The sequence below is a fragment of the Larus michahellis genome, chromosome W (genome assembly GCF_964199755.1).
Source record: "Larus michahellis chromosome W, bLarMic1.1, whole genome shotgun sequence".
Classification (NCBI taxonomy): Eukaryota; Metazoa; Chordata; class Aves; order Charadriiformes; family Laridae; genus Larus; species Larus michahellis.
In genome coordinates, this window is record NC_133929.1 from 4,172,487 (window position 1) to 4,186,497 (window position 14,011).

The following is a 14,011-nucleotide window of genomic DNA, read 5'->3' on the forward strand; positions in this document are numbered from 1 at the left end:
AAAGTATTATGATAAAGGAGGAAAAAGACATATTCCCAAAGTTGTTATATTTTTTTTTTTTCAACACTGTATAATGTTGTTGACAACTGCATACTCACTTAGAGTGGTAGGTCAGATTTGGGGACTGTATATCATGGAGTTTTAAAATATGCTGGAATTAATGAAAAAATCTACTGATCCATGCTTTTATACTAGCCTGTTGTTATAGATTGTGGCCCAATAATTGACAGGAACCAGTCCAATTAATCAAATTAGTTTATTAAGCAAGCAGCAGCAAGCAAAACAGCGCTGGGTGGCCAGGGAGTCTTTGCTCCACCAACGGCGCACACCCACTTCCCGAAAGTAGTTGATTATATACTCTTCTGGTTCCCGTATATGTGTCAATCCTGGTATATTCTGTGTCTGAGCAACGTGTTGCTAGGGGGTCGGTCTTGTCCCGCCTCCTGATGGTCGTGAGGCTGAAGGCTCCTCATCTTTATCAGTGTCCTTGGGGAGACTCTTTTCAGCTTATCTCACAACTTAGCTCTTCCCTTTGAAGTGTTAAAGCACACCAGATGCCTGTGATTTAGGCCTTGAGGTGTCAAAGTGCACCAGATAGCACACTGGATGCCTGCGATTTAAGTATGTGAAGAGTCGAAACAGTGTAATTTTTCACCAGCCTTTAAGAAAGCCTGATTTGATTAACAAACATGATTCTATTTATTACACCTGTCTCACTCTAAGGTCAAACTAAAAATGTTTTCTGACAAGAGCTAAAGGTCTGATATTCTTTTTGCTTTGCTGATGAATTAGCTGATTAGCTAAGTAAGTACAACCAGCAAGATCTTCCCTCCAACAACAAAAAAATAATTAAATCTACTAATTAAGATTAAAAAAAAAAGTAATGGTAACACAAGTGTCCCTAAGTTTTGCAATAATCCTCCAGTACTTTTGCATCCCAAAAGGTTCCAGATGTGACCAGCCACTCCAAAATGTTTTTTATCAGCATTCTACATTGCAGACTGGCACCTGTAATTTCACTCTCATTTTGCATCAGCAGAATTAAAATATCTAGAAAAACCTTAGTATGACAGGTTTCTGTGTATTAATGCATAAACATTTATAGTAAAACACTCTGTCCGTCATCATGAAGGTAAGATATACAGCATCATATTCTTCCTTCTCAGCTTTGTGTTTGTATGTCGTGGTTTGGACCAGGTTGGCCAATGACAAAACAACAGATGCTCTCCCCCACCTCTTGCTCCAAGGAGAGGAAGAAGAGAGATAAAGACATTTGTGAGTTTAGAAAAAACTAAACTACTTTCATGAAATATTAATAATAAAATTTAAAAAAAGAAATAATGAAATATATACAATATATACAAATATAGACAAAAGTGTATCAAGCTCCCAGGGAGATATCACTGGCAGGCACTAGGAAAGTTCCAGACTGGGCTCAGTGAGAAATGGGAACTGAAACACCCTGACCAGGATCAAAAGGCAGATGAGCTGACAGGGTCCTCCTCAGATGTCAGTCATTGAAGAAAGAGAGCCATTGAAGAAGCTGTCCACTGAGAAGAGCCATTGGAGAGGAGCCAAAGAAGAAGAGACAACCTGACCCTTTTAATCCCTCAGCTTTTATACTGAGCATGGCAGATGGGATGGAATGCCCTCTCTCTGTTGGGCATTAAGGATAACTGTCTCAAGCGAAAAAGAGAAAATTACTATGAACCAGTTACTGACAGCACTATTATTTAACACTTGATTTCTTTTGATCTTTCCAAGAATTGCCTTTTTAAGCTGTGAGGACCACAGGCAGTTGAGCAATAGGACTTGGCACTGCCCACCCATGGTCTTGCAGGAAGAACAATCATACTATATGCACTGACCAGATCCTGTAAACTTTATTTGCATGAATAATCACTACTCAAGGAGTGATCATATTGAAATGATAATGAGTCCCAAACACTTGCAATTATTGGCAGATTTATTGGCCCAGAGGGCTGGAACATGACTCTGAACACTTCTGCAGAATTTGACAGTTGCCTAGTTTTGACCATATTCCCTTTCTGATCTGGTCTATTCATTGCGTCACTTCATTTTGGGGAGGAAAGCTTCCTCTCAATTACTTCTTTCTAAAAATGTGTGCTATCTTTACAGGTGGTGAATTCTATTGTTGATAAAAGCTACAAAATAAGCTATGCTATACTCAAGGCAGATATATTTTTAGAAAGTCACCTCCTCATTTGTGAGAAGCACCTGCCAATTAATATGCTTAAAAATATTACTAGAGTTATGTTAGATCTTTAAAAATTCTTCTGCTCCTTGACTCTGCAGTACTTCACCTATTACTAAAAGTAATCAAGTTTCAATACACTTTAAAATAAACTCAAAACCAAACAGCCCTAATTTAACTTAAACAAGAAATTCTTAACTTCTTCCTTTTGTGCATAAGTATTCAAACCAGTCCATGTGACATGCAACCTGATCTTGCACTAGTGATTTTGCTGGGAATTGTGAATCTGTGTGCTTGGTCAAGTATCCCCAAAACTTGGTACTGTTATTACTGGGCACACCATCATACTCCATTACTGATGTATTATTTATGTGACACTGTTTACAATTTACTGGCATTGGAATAGCAATGGCTGAATTAATTCTAGGCTTAGCATAAAAAATCAGCCGCCCAGGGTCATTCTAATCTGATGTTCTGTTTTTCAGATTTTTTTAAGAGAAGACTACATGGAAATCATGCTTACGGAGCAAATTCTGCAAAATATCTTCTTTCATCATAGGTGCAATTTGTGGGGAAGAAGAGAATGATTTTGGATAATGTGGGTCTCTGCTATGAGTTACTCATACATCCAAGCTACAGACAGCATAAGGTCAGAGTAAATACGTCACTTATTGTAATTCCCTGTCCACATGTGCTATAAAATGCATTTAAATATAATGGGATCTGCATAATATAAATATTAACTTCTTCAGAGTCACTGTTTAATATATGGTGTTTTAGAAGCAGTAGAGGTTTTCTGGCTTTAATTTATAGAAGATACTGAAAGTGATACATGGTATTTTCTTTTTCAGGACCCGATCTAGGCCACTGAAGTTAACAGGAATTTTTCCCCTGATTTCTGTGAGCTTTGGTTCAGGCTTGAAGACTAAGATTTATAAATTTCCCCCCCAAAAAGACTTCTTCTAAAGGGCACTTTCTCATTCACTGCCCACCTAATTAGTATTTTTAGATGTGAACCTTTGGTGCTGCAGTAGAGGTACTCAAAGAAAGTACCAAGAGCTGGTAAGCATCTGTTCTTTCTGTAGTCCTGCAACTTAAGTGAAACCAAATATATTTAGACTGACAACTTGATTTGTGGTGTATGAGGGCACGGACTCCAGCTGTGATGAGCACAAAATCATTTATTGCTTCTCAAGCCTCGGCTTTTATACCCAAGCTCTAAAACTTTCCATGCACCTGCTAGGCAAGTAAACACATATTTCAGATCACTAACCCAGTCGCCTTATTCAGTTCCCACCAAGATAAGCACGCAAAGCTGTTTTCTGTTCCATGTTTATATTGAGCCAGTTCCTCTTCGTTCCATCCGTATCGACATCTGCGTTCCTGTTTCTGTGTGCTCTGCTCACTGTGTCCTTGGCCGTATGCAGGCCTCTGCTCATAGATCTGCCACTGTGATTCTTTCATCAGAAAGATATATGAGTAAGAATTGTTGCATAACTTGTAAAAACAGCACTACACTTGTACATGCATGTGTAGAACTGTTACTGATTTTCCAGATACATGGGAATATGTGCCTACTTATTTAAGGAAAGTAGTGAGCTCAATATTAAAAAAAACCTGCCTTCTGTCTGAGACCTTGCCTGCCAAGTTTTATCTGTGTATTCTCTGTTTGAGGCACGTACTCCTACATACTATACTGAAATGTGAATATGCTCTTTCATTTCGAATGAAGAACAAATTCCACTCTCATTTACATCATCAAAATCCTAATGAGGCTGTAAATCAGAATAAGAATACAGTTGAGGTTGATGGGGTTGGGTGGATCTAAATGAGTGTAGAATTTGGCCCTTTTAGGTGGAAATATAAACTGAAGACTAGCCAAAGTAGAGTACTGAAACAAAAAGGTAATAGTGAGAATGTTTACTATACTAAACCACAATGACCAATAACAAATATGTTGAACTGGCCACAAATAATTTACAAAGGTCTGAAATTCAATCTTTAGTTAAAATATCCTTGATAAGATGGTAATAAGAAATATATTTTTAAAATGAGGTTTACATTTTTACATTAATAGAAGTTACTGTGTTTCCCAAAATACACCAACACAACTACATGTTCCATTTTTTCCTATTTTGAAAGTAGGCTTCAATATTTCAAATATACAATTTAGACTGATCTGGCAATACATATGCATTATATTCACTGAGAACTTTCCCCATTCAAGGGCAGTAAATTTATTGCTGAATTTGAAATTGAAGTATTTTAAATTTTGTCAAAATGAAATTTGAACTTACTTTTTATTCCTTATAATTATTCCTTGAGAAGTAAACCTGCAATTGGTAGCATATTCTACATATGTAGTTATTGCTTAATATTTTACTAGCTAATGTATTTATAGGATGGTGTTGTGCGCCAAAGTATGTCATTTTGTGGACTGAAGTTGATATGGCATGTTACAGAAGGGACCGACTGCGTTCTACCTCTTTCTCTTCCTTGCTATCTTTTATTTCTCAATTAGCAGTTTTCCATTACATTTGAAGTCTTAATTAATGTTATTTTATAAAGTTTCAGTAAAAAAGAGCATAGTTTAGAAGCTGATAAAAGGTATCCAATCCTGCATGTCCTGTCCAGATCAGTGGTTTAAATAAAAGCCTTCATTAAGCACAGCCTATAGAATCAACTTCCGAGTTGAGTTGTAACAAACTTATTTTTGTATTCCTTAAAAAGAAAAGGACTATCTTCCAGGAAACACAAGAAAATAAAATGAGTTACTAAAACTGTATGTGTTGTTATTGGGAAATGCTTTTAAAAATATTATCATACAAAAAATTTAATATTAATATGCTAGAGCAAAATGATATCTGATGATGGGAAGCAGCATAACATCAAGGGCCGTTTTGTCTTATAAATAATATTAAATGAGCTTGCTGATTGTTTTGATGTTCCTCAGTGGCCTGACTCATGGGTACGTGGGCATCTACATGGTGTACCTTCATGACTAGTTTTCCTAGCCGGTCAGCAATATCTTGCCACAATTCAGCAGCCTGGATGGGTTTACCTCTGTGCTGCCGGTTGCTCTGCTTCCATTGCTTTAACCACACACACACACACAGAGCATTGGCCATCATCCATGAGTCAGTACAGAGATAGAGTATTGGCCACTTTTCTCGTTCAGCAATGTCTAAGGCCAGCTGGATGGCTTTTACCTCTGCAAACTGGCTCGATCCACCTTGTCCTTCAGCTGCTTCTGTGACTCGTCGTGTAGGACTCCACACAGCAGCTTTCCACCTTTGATGTTTTCCTACAATATGACAAGATCCATCAGTGAACAAAGCATACTGTTTCTCATTATCTGAGAAACAAATATTATACTGTCATATGAGTCTAAGACCCCTGATAACTTGAGATATTCTATGATTCTGTTCTACAGGGGTCAGTACTGGGATCGGTGCTGTTTAACATCTTTGTTGGAGACATGGACAATGGGACTGAGTGCACCCTCAGCAAGTTTGCCGATGACACCAAGCTGTGTGGCACGGTCAACACACTGGAGGGAAGGGATTTCATCCAGAGGGACCTGGACAGGCTGGAGAGGTGGGCCTGTGCAAACCTCATGAAGTTCAACCAGGCCAAGTGCAAGGTCCTGCACCTGGGTAAGGGCAATCCCAGGTACAAATACAGGCTGCACGGAGAATGGCTTGAGAGCAGCCCTGAGGAGAAGGACTTGGGGGTGTTGGTGGATGAGAAACTCAACATGAGCAGGCAACGTGCGCTTGCAGCGCAGAAAGCCAATCGTATTCTGGGCTGCATCAAAAGAACCGTGTCCAGCAGATTGAGGGAGGTGATTCTGCCCCTCTACTCTGCTCTGGTGAGACCCCACCTGGAGTACTGTGTCCAGCTTTGGAGTCCTCAGCACAGGAAGGACACGGACCTCTTGGAACGGGTCCAGCGGAGGGCCACAAAGATGATCAGAGGGCTGGAGCCCCTCTCCTATGAGGACAGGCTGAGAGAGTTGGGGTTGTTCAGCCTGGAGAAGAGAAGGCTCCGGGGAGACCTTATAGCAGCCTTCCAGTACCTAAAGGGGGCCTACAGGAAGGATGGGGAGGGACTCTTTATCAGGGAGTGTTATGGTAGGACACGGGGTAACGGCCTCAAACTGAAAGAGGGGAGATTTAGATTAGATATTGGGAAGAAATTCTTTACTGTGAGGGTGGTGAGGCACTGGAACAGGTTGCCCAGGGAAGTTGTGGCTGCCCCATCCCTGGAAGTGTTCAAGGCCAGGCTGGATGGGGCTTTGAGCAGCCTGGTCTAGCGGGAGGTGTCCCTGCCTATGGCAGGGGGGTTGGAACTAGATGATCTTTAAGGTCCCTTCCAACTCGAACCATTCTGTGATTCTATGATCATTTTCTTGTTATTAATCATACAGATCTCATGACAATTTTTTGTAAATTTAGTCCAACGTGAGGTAAACAGTAAAAATAACATCATGGTAAATAAAAGGGAACCTCAGTATGATAGATTGCCTCCTGTAATCTTAGTTTGTATATTCAAATTAGAGTCTAACCTCACTCTATTGAACACCTCTATTGAACTGTGTTTATAATATATCTCCATTGAGAAGGTCGCTAGTGAAAACACACACCTCCACATTCTCCAGATTCACAGGTACACACACATTCGTGTATCCCTAAAGTACTGCCACAGACCCCCTGCCTGGATCCTGAACCTTCTTACCCACTGTACAGGTCTAGCACCAGGTAGTCCAGCTCAGCGCTTGCCAGCAAACAGATGCACACACTCATATGCTACTTTCACAGGCGCTCCACACTCACAGGTCCCCCTGAATACCAGATCAAACCCTCTTCCCACCTGAAACCCTGGCCTGGACCCAGACCCTCCTACTTGCTGGCTATTCCAGCTTGAAGTTTGCTAGCAAATTATCCACGCACACCCCCACGCACACCAGATTTGGAAAGGTTATAGACACATACTCTCTGCCAGCAGCCGGCACCAGGCACACAGGTCCACTCCAGTCACTGGTGTTGAGCCCCTCACTCGCCTCACACAGGTCCCTCCCAGTAGCTGGTTTTCAAGTTACACACCGATCCTGTCCCAGTGGCTGGAGTTGAGACCCCCACTCTCTCCAGTTGCTGACACCACAGGCCCAGGGTGCCTACACCACTGGTCTGACTCCAGTAGCTGACACCTAATCCACTCACCTGGGTCTCTCCAATTTCACTCATGCTGGTCTCCCCATTAGTTGGCTCTCTGGACACAATGTCTGTGGTGTTCGGTTTTGTGATAAAGGTCATCTGGACACCCACAAAGGAACTCAGATAGACAATGGCAGGTCCCTAAATAATACCCTCACAGGTTACTCCCAGGCCTATTACTGGTGCCATCAGCTCATCAAAGGCCCACCTGCAGAAGGCTAGAGGAACACAGACGGCACAATGGCAGGTGAGAACACAAATCAAAGACTCCCAAGGAATGAACACCTCGTGATCCCATTCTATCACCTGTAGGGAAACTTATCAGGCTGGGGGAATAGATGCCTTGGAATGAGGTAATTGAGGAATGAGGTCATTGCCATGGAGACCAGCTTCAGGGCAGGTAAGACTGCGCTGGGGAAGGGATCTGTAGCGAAAAAGACCGACGAGAAGCTCTTTTTGGGGCTTTTTTTGAAGCCAGGACAAGGCCTCTGCTTGTCCTGGGGGCTGTCAGCTGGGGGGCGGTGCTGCTGAGCGAGCCTGGGCAGAGCCACCACCACCCCTGGTTTATCCCGCCTCCAGGGGATAAAAGGTGTCAGGGAGGGCAGGGAGGGTCTGGGTCTGGGAGGGCAGGGACTAGTCCCTGCCCACAGTGCACAGAGGGAGCAACCAGAGCTGGTGTGTGTACCGGCCGGGCCCAGTGCCTCTACTGGCATACATGGTAAGGTCAGTTGCTCCTGGGGACTCAGCTATGGTTGCTACCAGATTGAAGGCTATGTTTAGGAAAGCTGTGGGCACCCAGACTGAGGCCCCATGCAAACATATGGGCGTGCAGGCCTCTGGGTGCAGAGAGTGCCGGAGCCTGGCGCTGGCAATGGAGGGTAGCGGAGACAACACCTGTATAAGATGTGAACAGGTGAATGATCTGCTTAACCTGGTGGCCCAGCTGAAGGATGAAGTGGAGAGGCTGAGGAGCATCAGGGAGTGTGAAAGAGAGATTGACTGGTGGGCCCACTCCCTGAGAGTAGGGGAACAGGTTGAGGCCCCGTGTAAATCGGAGGACCCTCTCCCCTCTTCTCACCAAGCAACAGGAGAGGATCTCGGAGAAGAGGGGGAATGGAAACAGGTCCCTGCTCGAGGAAGCAGGCGAGTCCCCTCCCAACCTCTCCCAGCTTCCCAGTTACCCCTGCAGAACAGGTATGGAGTCCTGCAGGAGGAACTGGCCGATGGAAAGGAGGATGGCACACCAAGACTAAAGACAGAAAGTACATGTCACAGCGGACCCAACTTCACTACTAGCTCCAAAAGGAAAAGGAGAAAGGTCATAGTTGTGGGTGACTCTCTGCTGAGGGGGGCAGAGGGACCAATATGCCACCCTGACCCGCTACACAGGGAAGTCTGTTGCCTCCCTGGGGCATGGGTCAGGGATGTGACGAACAAACTCCCAGACCTAGTAAACCCCACTGATTACTACCCCCTGTTAGTATTTCAGGTGGGTAGTGATGAAATGGGTAGGAGGAGGCCGAAATCAATTAAAAGAGATTTTAGAGCCTTAGGGCAGCAGCTCGAGGGGTCAGGAACACAAGTTGTCTTCTCTTCTATCCCACCAGTGGCAACTGTGAATAAAGAAATTGATAGGAAGAGGCAACAGATCAACTTGTGGCTCTGGGACTGGTGTTACAGGCAGGGCTTTGGGTTTTTCGAACATAGGTGGCTGTATGAGACACCTGGCATGCCATTGTCAGGTGGGACACAGCTGTCCCAGAGGGGGAAAAGAATTTTGGGGCAGGAGTTAGCAGGGCTCATTGACTGGTCTTTAAACTAGATATGAGGGGGGAAGGGGAGATAACTGGGCCTGTCAAGATTAAACCTGAGGAAAGCATGCCACGGTTTGAAGGAGACCACATTAGTGAGGACTCCCACTCTGACATTTCATCAGAGAAAGGTGATAGACGTTTAGAAATTACTGCTAGAGAACATTGGGAAAACCCTTTCCTAGAAGGGGAAAAGGGTACTAGGCTAAGAGTTAACAAAGCTCATGGACAGAGCTTTAAGCCGAAAGTTAAGGGGGAAGGGGATGAAACCAGGCCCGCTGGTAATGAACCTGAGTGTCAAGGGCCAAAGATGGGGGTGAAATCAGTAGCCCAGGTCAAGTGCATCTACGCTAATGCACGTAGCATGGGCAACAAACAGGATGAGCTAGAAGCCATTGTGCGGCAGGACAACTACGACATAGTCGCCATCACGGAAACGTGGTGGGATGATGGTCATGACTGGAATGCTGCAATGAGTGGCTATAAGGTCTTCAGAAGGAATAGGCAAGGAAGGAGGGGGGTGTGTGGCTCTGTACATTAGGGAGCTGTTTGACTCTATAGAGATAGACTCCAGTGATGAAGAAGTTGAGTGTTTATGGGTAAGGGTGAAAGGGAAGGCTAACAGAGGTGATTTTGTGCTGGGAGTCTGCTATAGACCACCCAACCAGGATGAGCAGGTTGATGAGGTATTCTATAAGCGGCTGGCTGCAGTCTCGCAAACGCCAGCCCTTGTTCTAGTTGGGGACTTCAACTTACCAGACATCTGCTGGAAATATAACACAGCAGAGAGCAGGCAGGCTAGGAGGTTCCTCGAGTGTATGGAGGATAACTTCCTGACACAAATGGTAGGTGAGCCTACCAGGGGAGATGCCTTGCTAGACCTACTGTTCACAAACGGAGAAGGACTAGTGGGGGACGTGGAGGTCGGAGGCCGTCTTGGGCTTAGTGACCACGAAATGGTTAAGTTTTCCATCCATAGTGAGGTAAGGAAGGGGGTTAACAAAACCTCCATCTTGGACTTCCGGTGGGCAGACTTTAGCCTGTTCAGAACCCTGGTTGGGAGAGTCCCGTGGGAGGTAGTCCTGAGAGACAAAGGAGCCCAGGAAGGCTGGACGCTCTTCAAGAGGGAAATCCTAAAGGCCCAGGAGCAGGCTGTCCCCATGAGGCGCACAATTAAAGGGCGGGGAAAATGGCCGGCCTGGATGAACAAAGAGCTCTTGATGGGACTTAAGGAAAAAAGGAAGGTTTACCACCTTTGGAAGAGGGGACAGGCAACTCAGGAGGAGTACAGAGATCGTGTTAGGTCATACAGAGAAAAAATCAGGAAGGCAAAAGCCCAGCTGGAACTCAACCTGGCAATTAATATAAGGGACAACAAAAAAAGTTTCTATAAATACATCAACAAAAAGAGAGTGACAGAGAATGCCCATCCCTTACTGGATGCGGGGGGAAACCTTGCAACCAAGGACAAGGAGAAGGCTGAGATACTTAATGCCTTCTTTGCCTCTGTCTTCAATAGTCAGACCAGCTACCCCCAGGGTGTTCAGCTTCTTGGGCTGGAAGATAAGAATGGAGAACAGAACAACTCCCCTGTAATCCAGATGGAAGTAGTTAATGATTTGCTTATGCACCTGGACACGCATAAGTCTATGGGGCCGGATGGGATTCACCCAAAGGTTCTCAGGGAGCTGGCAGGAGAGCTCACCAAGCCTCTCTCCATTATCTATCAACAATCCTGGTCAACAGGAGAGGTGCCGGATGACTGGAGGGTGGCCAATGTGACGCCCATCTACAAGAAGGGCCGGAAGGAGGATCCCGGAAACTACAGGCCTGTCAGCCTGACCTCGGTACCAGGAAAGATCATGGAGAGGATCATCCTGAGTGAGCTCTCACGGCAAGTGCAGGGCAGCCAAGGGATCAGGGCCAGCCAGCATGGGTTTATGAAAGGGAGGTCCTGCTTAACCAACCTGATCTCTTCCTATGACCATGTGACCCGCCTTCTGGATGCGGGGAAGGCTGTGGATGTTGTCTACCTGGACTTTGGTAAGGCCTTTGACACCGTCCCCCACGGCATTCTCCTGGAGAAACTGGAGAATCATGGCATAGACAAGTGTACCCTCCGCTGGGTTAAAAACTGGCTGGATGGCCGTGCCCAGCGAGTTGTGATTAATGGAGCAAAATCTGGTTGGCGGCCGGTCACCAGTGGTGTCCCTCAGGGCTCAGTTTTGGGGCCAGTCTTGTTCAATATCTTTATTGATGATCTAGACAAGGGGATTGAATGCACCCTCAGTAAGTTTGCGGATGACACCAAACTAGGTGGGAGTGTTGATCTGCTTGAGGGTAGGAAGGCTTTACAGAGGGATCTAGACAGGTTGGATCAATGGGCCAAGGCCAATGGGATGAGGTTTAATAAGGCCAAGTGCCGGGTCCTGCATTTTGGTCACAACAACCCCGGGCAACGCTACAGGCTTGGGGCAGAGTGGCTGGAAAGCTGCCCGGCAGAAAAGGACCTGAGGGTGCTGGTGGACAGACGGCTTAACATGAGCCAGCAGTGTGCCCAGGTGGCCAAGAAGGCCAACAGCATCCTGGCTCGTATCAGGAATAGCGTGGCCAGCAGGAGCAGGGAAGTGATGGTGCCTCTGTACTTGGCACTGGTGAGGCCTCACCTCGAGTGCTGTGTTCAGTTCAGGGCCCCTCACTACAGGAAAGACATTGAAGTGCTGGAGCGTGTCCAGAGGAGAGCCACCAAGCTGGTGAGGGGTCTGGAGACCAAGTCCTATGAGGAGAGGCTGAGGGAGCTGGGCATGTTTAGTTTGGAGAAGAGGAGGCTGAGGGGAGATCTCATTGCCCTCTACAACTACCTGAAAGGAAACTGTAGAGAGGCAGGGGTTGGCCTCTTCTCCCAAGGGAATAACGACGGGACCAGAGGAAATGGTATGAAGCTGCGGCAGAGGAGGTTTAGATTAGATATTAGGAAGAATGACTTTACTGAAAGAGTGGTCAGGCACTGGAACAACCTGCTCAGGGAGGTGGTGGAGTCGCCATCCCTGGAGGTATTTAAGAAACGTGTAGACATGGCTCTTCAGGGCATGCTCTAGTGCCCAAGATTATTGGTTTGTGGTGGGGTGTTGTGTGTGGGGTTGTGGGTGTGGAGTTTAGTTGGTGGTTGCTTTTTTTTTTGTGTGTGGTTTTTTTGTTTTGTTTTTTTTTATGTGGTTGGACTCGATGATCTCAGAGGTCCCTTCCAACCACTAAGATTCTGTGAGGTGAACCATCCATAATTCCCATCCATTCCCTAAGTGAGCTCTCCACTGCTGTCATGAAAGCCACCTGTATACAAGCTATGCACACATGGGGAAAGTCCGATGATACCCTGATACCTGCCATGGTAGATTATGTAGTTTTAAGGCCACTAAATGAAGGAGGCCCTTACATTTTGATTCCAGTTAGTCCTCGATGACAACTGGTAAAATTTCTAATAGATACATGACCACAAATTTCAATACAAACACAACAGGATGCCAAGAAGCTGTGTGTGCAACCCGGATGGCAAAGAGTTAAAGTCACCAGGGTAAATGGAACAAGTGTTATTTGGCAAACCTCGAAAGTTAATTTATGGCTCCTGGGCAAGAAGTGCACGTCATCTACTTGCTTTGCAGTTAAAAAGTACAATGAAAAAATTTTGGGTTTCGATCCTTTGACCAGACGAAACTGGTGCTTGCCAGATGGCAGCATGTGGTACTTCGGTTCAAGTACCAACCCCGGTAGAAATTGGGAGGCTGCAGTGCCTGTACTCCATGCAGCCCCTGCACTCCCTGATTCAAAAATTGCCAATGTGATGCAGTATCCAATTTCTGATTCAGCACGAAATGGAATTTTGGACATAATAACAGACTTGGAAAAATGGCACATTATTTCCAGAACCTACTCCCCATACAATTCACCTGTCTGTCCATTCCAAAAGCCAGATGGGAGCTGACACCTGACAATTGATTATTGGTGTCTAAATGCCAATACAGCTCTGCTAACAGCTGCAGTACCCAATATTGCAACTTTAACAGCCATGCTACAAGCAGCCACACACCCATGGATGGCAGTGCTAGATGTCGGAGTTATGTTCTTTATGGTCTCCTTGCAGGAGGAGGATAAAGAGAAATTTGCTTTTACTTGGGAGGGGATACAATATACCTTTAACAGACTCCCACAGGGGTATAAACATTCAACCACAATTGCTCATGCCGCGCTTGCCGAACTTTTACAGTCTCCCTTGCCTCAGGATGTTAAACTCTACCAATATACAGATGATATTCTGATTGGAGGGACTTCCCCTGAAAGAGTGGGGGAAGCAGAAGCAGCAATGTTCTGGTGTTCCTCAGTGGCCCGATTCTTCGGTACATGGGCATCTACATGGCGTACTTTCACAACCAGATTCTCTATCCGGGCAGCAATATCTTGCCACAGTTCAGCAGCCCAGATGGGTTTGCCTCTGCGCTGCCAGTTGCCCTGCTTCCACTGCTGTAGCCACCCCCACAGAGCATTTGCCACCCTCCATGAGTGAGTGTAGAGATCAAGTACTGGCCCTTTTTCTCGCTCGGCAATGTCCAAAGCCAGCTGGATGGCTGTCACCTCTGCAAACTGGCTCGATTCACCCTGTCCCTCACTGGCTTCTGCAACTTGTCGTGTAGGACTCCACACAGCAGCCTTCCACTTTCGATGCTTTCCCACAATCCGGCAGGACCCATCAGTGAACAGGGCATATTTCTTCTCAT

At 45.5% G+C, this 14,011-nt stretch overlaps 1 protein-coding gene across 1 annotated transcript in view; it reads right to left on the reverse strand.

Annotated features, from left to right (window-relative positions):
• Window positions 1–3,581, reverse strand: part of LOC141735680 (putative global transcription activator SNF2L2) — a 186,360-nt gene extending 182,779 nt beyond the window's left edge. Inside the window, exon 1 of the mRNA XM_074568739.1 lies at window positions 3,489–3,581. The gene's annotated coding sequence lies outside the window, so the exon portion shown is untranslated. The remainder of the gene's footprint in view (window positions 1–3,488) is intronic.
• Window positions 3,582–14,011: the final 10,430 nt, after the last annotated feature.